Raw genomic sequence first — 10,333 nt, 5'->3', positions numbered from 1 at the left:
TCTCCATAGACAACACATCAACACTACACTCAACATTGCAACACAACTTCATAAACAGTACACTTGTCTCCTTGGACAAAACACAATCTTCTTTGGCATCCATGCATTCTTAAGGTTAATCACCGCATGGTTAAAAAACCCATCTTTGAACCACAATCTATTGGCCACACTGTTTATTGGTTACCGCTAATCTTTTACTCTAGGGCCACACCACTTATTGGTTACCGTCATACCTTTTTCTCTTTGGCCACACCACTTATTGGTTACCATCACCCTTTTCCTCTAGGGCCACACCACTTATTGGTTACCTCCACACTCTTTTCAACTAGGGCTACACCACTTATTGGTTACCACCATACCTTTTTTTTCTAGGGCCTCACCACTTATTGGTTACCACCACTCTTTTCCTCTAGGGCCACACCACTTACTGGTTACCTCCATACTATTTTCTTTTGTTGGCCAACCAATCATTGGTTACCGTCATAAACATTTTGGTTCATACACACCACTATTTGTGGATTCAAATAATATACAATGGGCCAAACAATAATTTCACCACACCTCAACTAAAGGCGGAGAAAAACAAGAAAGGGGGGTTTTAGTTGTTTTCACGGGAATTAAAATATTTTGCAATACCACACACACAAAATAAATACTAACAACACAAAGGATTTATCCGGTTAGCTTGAAATTCAAAGCTACTCCAGTCCACCCGGCCAAGATGATTTCGCCTTCAATAAGGACTTAATCTACTAATCTCAACAGATTACAAAATTCGTCTAAGCGTTTAACAACCTCTTAGCTCTCTCGAGTCTACAGACCTAAACAAGTCACTTGAGGAATCACAAACAATTTTAAGAATTACAAGTGTTTCACTAGATGCTTTTAGATAAGCAGTATAAACACACTTTAAGAACAATGAAAGACAACCACCCAATATTGAGCAACAACTCTTGTATGGATACTATTTCTTACAATAATAATGGTGAAGAATATTCAGAATATGAGATTTTTGTTGTATCAAAGTTATGTATTCAACAAGTTGTAAGGAGGCCTTTATATAGCACTTGAGATGATATTGTTATGGGGAAATCAATGGAGATTTTTTCCAGCTGTGGGAGTTAAAGGTAGTAAAATTCTTGCCCTTTCCATAGTAGTCTTGGAGTATAATCTATTATTTCCTTAAAAATAATTGTACTACACTTTGAATGCTTCCAGCTTAAGTTTCTGATCAGGTGATATTTAATGGCGTGTTTCTTAGCATGTGTCAGAGTAAGGTGAGCATGATCAAAGTCTTCAGAGTTAGAGTCTTTAGATCTCTTTTCGCAGAGTCTTCAGATATCTTTTGTCGAGTCTTTAGTTATCTCTTTCAGAGTCTTCAGATATCTCTTCTAGAGTCTTTAGAATCAGAGCTTGAACGTTAGAGTCAGATTCTTCAGGTGATTGCTCCTTAGATGTATTCTGTTTAGAGTCAGATTTGATTTCTCTTTGTGTTCGGTCAGCGTTTCTGAGCTGATGTGGATGCCAGATATTCATTTCCTCAGAGTCATTTTAACTTAGAATCCTGCACACTTAAGAAAATTGTTAGGGTGCCAAATTGTTTCATTCTTTGTGATCATCAAAACTTTGAGATATATTGCAGAATCAAAATCTTGTTATAACAATCTCCCCCTTTTTGATGATGACAAAACTTAGAATTTTGATGAAACACTAAGTACTTTTAGAGATACTAAATTGAAAATGATCATAGTCAGATAGAGAAGAGACTCCCCCTGAGATTAGCAATCTCCCCCTAAGTCTTATACTTGGGGGAAAAATTTAAAGATATTTAGTATCAGATATTGGTTTTTGGGGTAGAGAATTTCTTACCAAATTTTCTTAGGTTGCTTGACTTGATTTAGTAGTTTCTCAGATAAGGATTCAGTTTCCCTTGGTTCAGATAGATCCTGAAAAATGACTTAGTTTATGCAATAACTTATGTCAAAATATAAGTAGTGTATTTCTGAGAGTTAGATAAATTACTTCATAAAAAGACTTCTATTTAATTCTCCCCCTTTTTGTCAGACTCAAAAAGTAAGTAACTCAAAATTTCATTGATAAGAAAAACTTCACATAGTACATAAAGAAGCAAAAGAGAGAGCCTTAGAGGAAAAAACACTTATACAAAAACATATAAATACTATAGCGTCTAAAGGTTTGGTGGAGGAGGCATCCTCTGAAGTAGCTCAGCTAGCAAACTCCGAATGTTGGAGTTGACTTGATCCTATTTGTTGAGTTTGGCTCTGACTAGTTGTTGTTCCTTCTATAACTCTTATAGAGTCCTGATGACTAGAGGAGCAAGGTCAGCTGTTGATGACTCTCCTTGAATCAGAGTAACCTCAACGATCTTCTCAATATCTTCAGCGGCTTTCTGAGAAGCTTCGGCGGCCATTGCTGCTTCAACTTCAACTTTCTCTCTGGCTGCAGCTTCTGCAGTGGCTTTTTCAGCAGCCTCCCTAGCATCTTTCTCTAATGCTTCCCTTTCTGCCTTCTCAGCTACTTCCTTCATCAGACAAGTATCTAGCCTCTCCTCATCATCTCTAATGGAGTCATTTTTGACTTACTCAGATAGGCCCTTCAGCTTGAAGACTTCAGAAGTCATCCATCTGATGAATCCATTTCAGTTAGTTCTTACTTTAGAAGGAGTGTCACTGGTGTTGGATTCGTCAGAGAGCTTCTTGAATTTGGAAGCTGAACTCTCTGAGAATTTGGCTAGTGCCTCATCAAAGGTAGGTTGAATGAGGTCAGGTTCAAAGTGTTCGGGAATGGGTTTAGATGGTTCAGGTACAAAAGGATTCTTTTTAGAGTCAGTTGTGGCCTGAAGGTCTTCATGGTTTGGTGAGGTTAAGTCAGGGTAATCTGAATTAGAGTGTTGAGAGTTACAAGTGAGGTCATAATAAGGAGGGGAACTGGGGGAGGTGGAGAGGGATGTGTCGCAGCCTAAAAAAATATAGTGTGCCAAAAACAACCGGCGAAAAAGAAATAACAGAAGAGTCGCCACCGTGCGTTATTTATCCCAAAAGAGGGAAAGGAAGCGCTTGAAGTAAACCTGAAGAAAGGAAAGGAAAAGACAAGGTCTCGCAACCAAATCTTGGGTTCGGGAGTCGATTATGCGAAGGGAAGGTATTAGCACATCTACGCATCCGTAGTACTCTACGGGATCCACTTTTTTTTTGTCTAGAGGGTGTGTGTTTATCTAATGTACTATTTACTAAAAAAAGAGGTCAAAAGAAAATGACTCGCAAGGATGTTGCATCCACTGCATACGTATCTCATCTGAATATGAGAATCAGAGTCTTCGTAGCTCGGCTACCTATGGGTTAAAGAGAAGTGTGCTCGCTAAGACATCGCGTCTTATGCCTACTAGGGCAAGAAGGTCTCAATTGCAACTAGGGCAAGAGAAAGGGGAGGTCTCGATCACAACGAGGGCGAGAGAAAAGAATCGCAGCAATGGCGAAAGCAAGCAAGGATTAGTTGTTAATCGTCAATCAAAACTCGGCAAGACATCGCATCTTGTGCCTACGTATCTCATCTGAACATGAGAATCAGAGTTTCCGTAGTTCGGCTACATAGGGATTGCCATATGAACATGGACTTACAAAGGAGGACACCAGTTGTGTCAAAGGAGAGTGGGCAATGTGTTCACGTCCTAGCAGCAGGTGTCGCAGCTCGCTGAATCGAGTCTTAGGCAGTTACCTCTTTGCAATAGAACGGACTACATGCCACAAGATTGGAGACTCTCGGAAAGGTCTAAAGATGGGGAAGCTTTGCCCTAGAGTTGTCATGCAATGTGGACCTATGTGTAAGTATTTACAAATGGGAACATCTACCTAATGTTAGCATGCAAAGTAATGAGGGAATTCTACCTATGTTAGCATACAAAAGAATAATGGAATTCTACCTATGTTATCATACAAAAGAATATGGGAATCCTACCTATGTTATCATATAAAAGAATATGGGAATCCTACCTATGTTATCATACAAAGGGTTCTACCTAATGGGTGCTACCTAAACGGAATAAGAATCGACAAATGGAGCAAGGAGAGGTGCTAGGGATAAGGGTAGATGGCGATGCATGAAGCAATCGACTTACAAGGTTGATGGCGATGCATAAAGCAATTGACTTACAAGGTTGATGGCGATGTATAAAGCAATCGACTTACAAGGTAAATGGATGAATACATGCTGGTTCTGTTAAGTTTTGAAAATGATTACTCGATGTTGAATCGAGGTTTTGATCTTGTTATGAAATGGTTATCGGATGTTCATTTTATTTCTTGTATTAACAGATGAATAAAGAATGAGAGAAATAAACATTATACAATTCATGGGAGAGGGATACATTTGTAATGAATGGGGATTGTACATGGCAATTAAACAATAATAATATATGCCTCATACACCATACAAGTAGGCCATAGTTAATCAAACAAGTAAGATATAAACAAGTATATAATCAAATCAAATAATCAAAGAATTAAATAATGAAGCATTAAACAATGTATGAGAAGTATAAACATATTAAGCAATCAAACAATAAAGACATGGATGAAAGAAACAAGTATAAAAAATATCAGATGAATAAGACAGGTGAAATTATGCACACAAAGAATCAATGAATAATTTAATCGGGAAATGATGCAAGGATCAAATAAAATCAATATGAAAGGCCTCTAATATGTGGCACATGAGATGAACAAGGGAGTATCAAAAGATCTCTTCAATTGCCCTAAGCAATCCCTATGTCAAACATCAATCATAAAAAAGTCAACTATAAAGTCGAGTCAACTTAAAAATTATCAAATAAATAATAAATTAATTCAATAAAATATGAAAAATTAAAATAAGTTAGATGGGGTCAGGACATCATCATCCCCCAAAAAGATTTCAAAAATAATGAAAATTAGTGTATAAATTAATTGAAATAAAACAGAAGTCAAATGAAAAGTCAACCAAGCAAACTAGGTCAAAAATAAATCCAAAATAAATTGAAAATGAGAAATAAAATCCCAAGAAAAGGTCAGGTTCACCATGAGACATTGGTCAACCCTCATCCCAAAAATCAAAATCTAAAAATAATTTTAAGTTATGAAAATAAAATAAATGAAAAAAAGTGTGTTAAAATGGCCTATTTGAAACAAATAATTGAAATAAAATATTAGAATTAAATAAAAACGAAAATAAAAATTAAAATAAATTAAATAAGGCATTAGAGAACGTGAAAATTATTTTTTGGTATTTTTGTGAGCAAATAAAATATTTTTAATAATTAAAAAGTAAAACAGAAAAATAAAATGGAAATAAGAAGAATGAAAAGAAATGAAAGTAAAAGGAGAAATGGGCCATGAGTGGTGGGGGGCGGATAGCAACCAACGCTAAGCCCAGTCCGATCCAAGATGAATATTCAGAATGTGACCAAAATAAAAATTTTCATTTAAATTAAATCTATGTAACAAATATCAGTTGGTCAAAGTTTCATTTAAAGTCACTAAAAGACAAAAGAATGTTGGACGGTTGTGATTAATTCCAGGCGCACGATCGAACGGCTACAACATGACATGTTTTCCTTCCTTCATGCAACGTAAAAACAGCAACATAACAGCATGTATTTTCGAAAAAAAATGGAACAAAACCTTCCATCTTCTACTCAACTTATCTCACTCTACACTTCACGAAATTGGATGATGTAAAAAGCAAAATTCAAGTACAAAGTGAGAGGAACATCATGGTATTTTATTTTATGCAAAATAATGACTTTATCATAGAGAAATATGGACAGCAAGGAAGGCTCATGAACATGGACATGAGTGAAAATTCAAAGTTACAAAACTCCAACTTAAAGCAATGCCTCATGGTGAGGGCTTCATAAACAAGCATGGTATATTGTTAACATGGAAAATAAGCATGGCATGGCATGGTATAAATGAAAGATAGCATGAAATATGGATGGTAGGCATGGAAGAAACAAGTGATGAACAAGTATAATATTCATGAAATGAGCAAAGCCATGGAAGAGAGTAGCAAACTTACCTAGTGGAAGACAGTCCACTGCTTCTTGATAGTGGAGGAATGGAAGGAAATGAGATGCTCTTCAATGGTGCTTCAATGCTTGTGAAATGGAATGGAATGAAACTTGGTCTTTTCCTCTTGCCTTTCTTGCTTGAAGATAGTGGCAGCCTCCTCTTCTGATTAGGGTTTTAGGAGTTTATATATGTAGGGTTTCAAGTGTGTGGATGGGCTTAAGTGTTGGTTTTTGATTCATGCAAAATGATGCAAAAATGAGGTGTGAAAAGAAATGGCTAAATGTGGCAAAACTTAAGTGAATGAACCAAAAGCAAATGGTCAAATGAGGTAAAAGATGTGTTGGTCATTTTTGTGGTTAAACTTGGTCTTTCTTGTGCAGCATAAAAATCAAACCAACTAGGTGACTTTAAGGCATTGTAACTTGATGAATAAATGTCCAAATGGCAAGGCAATGCAAACAGTAGAAAGAGGGCATGTAACTTAACATTTTTCATGTTGAACACATCTTGAAATGGTGAGTGGAAAGGGGTGGAAAATGGCCATAAAGTTCAGGTTTCATGGCTGCAAAATGGTTGGGCCAGTTTGGCCTAAATGCTGTCAAAAAATTCAGCCTATGATACCAACTTTAGATGAGTGTATCTTCCAAACCAATTATCCAAATGGGGTGGTTCCAAAAAGGTGTGAAATAGGACATATCAAGGTACAACTGTCATGAAGAAAGTGTTTTCAAAAGATGCCTTGAAGTGCAAGAAATCTGGCCCATAGGTCTTGACAAATTTTACAAATTTTGGACTTAGAAAAATTTCTAAGTGTTCTAAAATAATGTCTTACTTTGACCAAACATAACTCTCTCAATTTTAATCCAAATGAAACAAACTTTATATCTCTAGAAAGCTTGGAACAAGAGGAATAATTTTCATGTTAGGGAAAATTGGCTTAAAGTGGGTGCAAAAACCATAAAACTTGCCTTAAATGGAAAGTCAATTATTTCCAAATTTAGTAACTTTTCAAACTCTTGATTAAATGATGAATCCATGATCCAACCTTGATCAAATTTCACATGTAGGCTCCCTTAGGCATGAATTTTGAGATTCCACTTTCAAAATGTCAGGAGTTGACTTTTCTGGCCCCACAATTGACTTTTCCCAATCTGTCTGATTTTCGATTCCATTGATCAATTGAAGCACCTCTGGCTCAAATAAAGAGTTGTTTTTTGCATGTAGATCCTTGTGGACATGTGGAGGGCCATGGAAATGAGTTTCACCCAAGGAATCAGAAATAAACCGATTTTATGCAAAACCCTAGTTTTAGGGCAAAAATGACTAGGAACTGATTGCATTGATTGCCAATGGATCTTTCCGTGATAATTATGGATCTTCTTAGGCCAAGATGCCTCTCCAATCATGACATGAATGAGCCCCTTCACTTCCAACCAAACCTTGCCTGTTGCAGATAGCCATGAAACCCTGATTTTTGATTAAATCTGGATGCACACTCTGAGAGCTTTGAATCTTCCACTGATGAACCGAGGACCATAATAAGACATATGTGTTGGAGAATTGCCATCCAAGGCGCAGCGGAATTTAAAAATTTCTCCATTTAGTGATCCTTACGAATGGGAATGATCAGTGATAGAATCGTTACCTCTTGTGGCGATTCAAACCTTTGGTGCAGATTTCTGATAATGATCAAAACCTTTGATACAGATCCACGGGGCGATCACGAACGTTGAACGATGACAACGTCTCTACTCAGTCCACACGAACGGATTCCTTCAATCGCAGTGCTAGCTGTTATGAATGAAGGCTTTGAGTGAGAGAGAGAGATACGAAATTCCAACTCTTCAGTTGTGTTGTATTCCCATACAAAGCTTCTGCACAAGAGCTCTATTTATAGAACCACTTGTGTGGGCTTCAAGCCAAAAAGCCCACTTAAGTGCATTTTGGCCTATATCTCATAATATGCCAAAATCACTTAAGTACTTGGTACCTTACCATATTTCGTATTCTCCTTAAGTACACCGTACCTTACGATGTTCCTTAATCATTCTATCTCTCATCAATCCGTCCTTTGTGTGTGACCCTATAGGTTTTCGCGGCGTTGGCAATTATATTAAATCACACATTTAACATAATAAACAGTGAGCGGTATCTAGCAACACATCACTGCTACCCAAGTCACGAAAATGTCATGTGATCTGACAAAACCTCCTGTGATAATAATTATGTGTATAATTACCCCTTTGCCCTTATGTCTATATTGAACACAAGGTATAGACCGTGTCACCCTTGTCCAGTTCAATATTGGGCCCATAGACATTTATCCTGTTACGCAGGACTGGAAAATTCCATCTAGGACACTCATGCCCCTCAGCATGCTTCGTGGAGTACCCATCAGCTGTCTTTATGGTTATCCAGTTACGGACAACGTTGGATCAGCAATAAAGCACTCGACTCTACATCAAGGATCCATAGTGGTTTCAGGTCGAAGAGTGGTATACACTATTATCACCATGAGAATAACTTATGACACTTTGCATAACTTTCTATATAGTATTCTCATAGCGGGTCAATCCGGTATAAATATTACTCCTAATATTCATACCTATGTTTAAGACTTGATAACTCTTTATCCATGATCCATGAGAGGTGATCATCAGTCTACAAACATAATAGTCTTAATGCTTTAATGTTATCCCACTTCACATTAAAGCTCGACTACAGATATTTTAAGAACAATGTCCTTATGTTTAATGTGTTCTCATGATTAAGTCACACTTAATACATTAAACGGACTATCTATTCCAGGGACTTTATTAATCAACCATAATAAAGAAAATGCCTTTAAATAATTCGATACAAGTACCAAAAGTATTGGCCTATAGGGATTACACCAACAATATGGAACCCCTTGAGACTTGTATATTTGGAGAATGAAGTTCAAATCTCGATCTTGCCTTGTGTGGGCTCCTTCTGGTAAGGAGTGGTCAATCAAACCCTGATTTCCCAAGTCACTGATGTAGTATGCAATGAGTATGACCTAGTATGACGCTAATGCAATGTGAAATATAATCCCATGCTTCCATAAAAAATGAAGGGTAAATTTTGGGGTATTACAGCTGCCCCTATTCAATCAACTGGAGACCCGAAAGGAAGATAGCAGCGGCTTTCGCACTCTCGAGGTATCAAGGGATTGAATACAATAGAAACCCAGAAATTTACACTGAAGTGAAGTGAAGTAACAATGCATGTCAGAATCAGCAAAGAGGTGGTCTTGAACAAAAATTCGTATGGTACGGTGAGAATCGGTCTGAGTACCGAAAAAGAATGTAAGTCTGAATACCAAAATACATGGTCACAGAGAAATAACCCATGGCCTGAATGCCGCTCATCAGTCTGAATACTGGAAACGACTTCGATCTGAACATCGAAAGATATGAGATTATTAACATCGGTCTGAACACCGGTAAATTGGCCTGACTGCCACTTCGGTCTGAATACCGGGAGATTGGCCTGAATGCCACTTCGGTCTGAATACCGGGAGATTGGCCTGAATGCCACTTCGGTCTAAATACCGGAAGACTGGCCTGAATGCCACTTCGGTCTGAATATCGGAAAATTGGCTTGAATGCCACAAGTTGCATCGACCTGAACGCCGGAAACTTCTTTGATCTGAACATCGGGAGATTGGACTGAATGCCACAAGTTGCATCGACCTAAACGTCAGAAACTTCTTCGATCTGAACATCGGGAGGTTGGCCTGAATGCCACTTCGATCTGGATACCGGAAAATTGGCCTGAATGCCACAAGTTGCACCGACCTGAACGTCGGAAACTTCTTCGATCTGAATATCGGAAAATTGGCATGAATGCCACTTCGGTCTGAATACCGGAAAATTGGCCTGAATGCCACAAGTTGCAGCGTCGGAAACTTCTTCGATCTGAACATCGGAAAATTGGCCTGAATGCCACTTCGGTCTGGATACCGGAAAATTTTCATGCCTGTCAGCATCGGCAAAAATAAGGAAAATGATAATTGAGGCGGCACGTGGGCCAACAACCTATGCTGGGGATAATAAGTCATGAATAACCTTCAGTCTGAGTACTGGAAACAAGCTTCTGGTTTATCACTTGGGATACCGAGAATGTTTTATGCTTCACATGCGTATGTTTGAATTTTTCAATGGCGTAATTCCCCATGAAAATGGAAATGCTACGTGGTTTGGGAGGATGTAATGCAATATGATTCTACATCCAGGAATGCAAAA

This window comes from Lathyrus oleraceus, chromosome 7 (genome assembly GCF_024323335.1).
Source record: "Lathyrus oleraceus cultivar Zhongwan6 chromosome 7, CAAS_Psat_ZW6_1.0, whole genome shotgun sequence".
NCBI lineage: Eukaryota > Viridiplantae > Streptophyta > Magnoliopsida > Fabales > Fabaceae > Lathyrus > Lathyrus oleraceus.
This window is presented reverse-complemented; position numbering follows the sequence as displayed.